This window comes from Pseudorca crassidens, chromosome 12, assembly GCF_039906515.1.
Source record: "Pseudorca crassidens isolate mPseCra1 chromosome 12, mPseCra1.hap1, whole genome shotgun sequence".
Classification (NCBI taxonomy): domain Eukaryota; kingdom Metazoa; phylum Chordata; class Mammalia; order Artiodactyla; family Delphinidae; genus Pseudorca; species Pseudorca crassidens.
Window position 1 is genome coordinate 92,096,159 of NC_090307.1, and position 2,464 is coordinate 92,098,622.

The 2,464-nt window shown below is 61.9% G+C and overlaps 1 pseudogene; it reads left to right on the top strand.

Moving 5' to 3' along the window:
- The first annotated feature begins 692 nt into the window (after window positions 1–692).
- On the top strand, window positions 693–2,078 carry LOC137204074 (zinc finger protein 384-like; annotated as a pseudogene).
- Window positions 2,079–2,464: the final 386 nt, after the last annotated feature.

Genomic DNA, 2,464 nt, shown 5'->3' on the forward strand with positions numbered 1-2,464 from the left:
TGGCACCTAAGGAGGTAAGTCCAGTCCTTGCATTTGCCCCAAACCCTCCCTTCTCTGCAGCCCCCCCGGTTGTGGGGTTTCACAAAAAACCCGCAGCTCCTCAGGCTGGGGACGGGGACACTTAGCACAGGGCCTCGGCTGGCAGAGAAGGGGAGGAGCTCCAAGGAGAACCATCACCCACACTTCTAAGCCACCCTTGACCAATTTGGGGATCTCCAGCCCTTGGGGACCACATCCCAGCCCTTGCCCCTTTAAGAATAAAGGCAGTCTGACTGCCTCCATGTCCTTCCAGCATTAGGTAGGAAGTGACTGGAGATCACGAGGGGAGGGAAGCGGCTCCCAGGGACGGGCACAGCAAGAACACAACAGGAGGCTGCTTGCATTTAGGGCTCCCTCCTCTCTGACGTCTGGGAGTGCCAGCCTCTAGTCCTCCATCAGCCCGAGCTTGGAGGATTACGAGGGTGAGGAGAGAGAAAGTGCCCACGCTGGAAAAGTCTCTATGAGGTCACAGCAAACCCTTCCCCTGAGCACCAACCCCAATGTTAAAAGCCATGCTTGGGCGGGGAGGCTGCCGGATTTCCCTACCAGCTCAGTACTCCACAGCCATTCAGGAGGGCTGACGTTCCTTCTGAGAGAGGCTGAGAATAAGGATGGTATCCTGTGGGGGAAGGCCGTGCCTGAGGCCCAAGGAGATGGAGCCGTGGCCTGTCAAGGAAGAAGAGGACTTTTCCCACCGAGAGGAGCTGCAGAAAGAGGGGACCAGAATGGCTTTCCCCTCTACCTGGCGGACGCAGCACAGGTCTCCACGAGCTGGCCAGGTGCTCCAGCTGGACGGTGCTGCTGGTGACAATGAGGCAGAGGTCCTCGTGACGCTCCGCCGTCTTTAGGGGGTTGGGTCAAAGGAACACTGCGGGGAGGGTTGGGGGGCTGCGGCGCTGCGAAGCCTGGGGGGCCTGGGCCTCAGGGCAGGGCAAGAACAGATGTGCATCAACAAGGGCGAGGTCAGCTGTCCCCGGAGAAGGGCTGAGGGGCTGGCTCCACTCCCTGCCCCACCTCGCTGGCTGTGCGGCCTCGGCGCGCCTGCCCTCGGGCATCAGCGTGGACAGAGTCCAAGTCAGAGCAGCTGACCCCACAGAGCCAGGCGTCCGTTACCCAGAATATCACGGTGGTACCCGTGCCGTGGACAGGACTGCGGACTGCTGGAGTCTTCTGTTCTCAGAGGTGGAGGAGAGAAGGGGGTCAATCAAGGGCTCCCGGTTTGGTCATCACGTCCCTCTCAGGATCCCTGCGACAAAAGCCTCGTCAGCTCAGACCTCCCGAGCTTCAGCTCCCGTGAGTGTCTCAGCTCTTGCCCCGCTCACAAGCCCTGCAGGTGGTCCCTGACCTCTCTGAGAAGACAGCATTGACCCTCACAGAGGAAGGAGGTGGTGGTGGCTATTGAGGTGGCACCGTGGCCACTAAGAACCCCTGGGGCCGAGAAAAGAAGCGGATGCTGGAACCAGGGCTCCCTCTGTCCTCTCCCCGGACGATGACGACGACCGTCAGAGACAGCCGGATGTGCTCCCCGACGTTCTACTCGAAGGCAGAGATGCGGGTGCCCTCCAAGTCACACACCGAGACCAAGCCCTACAAGTGCCCATGCTGTTGCAGCCCCTCGCCAGGAGCTGCTACCTGGCTCAGCACGCGTGTATCCACTCAGGGACCAAGCCCAGGGGTGTCACTTCCGTGAGAAGTCCTTCCCGCAGCCCTCTCACTCCAGCCGCACGCCCGCAGGTGTGCACACCCAGGTGTGCACTGCCAGGATGTGAGAACACCTCCACACAGCTCGAACCTGCAGTCCCACGGGCCGCGGCGCGACAAAGGTAAACCCTGCCAGGGCCACAGCTGTCACCGGGCGCGCTCGGACACAGCCTTGCTGGAGACGCCCCCGTCCACGCACACCGTGAAGCAGGGTGTACACCTGCGCAGTCTGCAGCCGGGCCTACACGCTGGAACCACACCTGACGCAACACATGATGCGCAAACACATCCCTCCTGATTTCCTCCAGCGGTGGCCCAGGCCCAGGCCCTCACCCTAAACACCATCCTCGGCTAAAGACCAGAGAGCCCGTGGGAGAGGGTGATTCGCGACCTCGAAAGGGAGGAAGGCAATTCACACGGAGATAGAAAAGCAAACGCTTTGTAAACAAACCGCTGGGCTGCACTCCGCAGGCCTGCAAGCCCTGGGCCTGCCCAGCCTCAAGACCAAAGAGCGAGCCTGGAGTCAGCGACCGCCGCGGAGACCTCAGTGGTTTACTGGCTGGGGGATCTCACACGTGCAAAGCAAAGTCCGGGAGCGACACCCCTCCGTGTGCAGCAGGCGGCGGGCAGGACAGGCACCAAGCTTCCCGCTCTGCCCGGTGAGGGCACAGGCTGAGTGCTGAGGTAACCTGCAAAGGCCCGAGGGCGGGGGCCTGGCCAGACT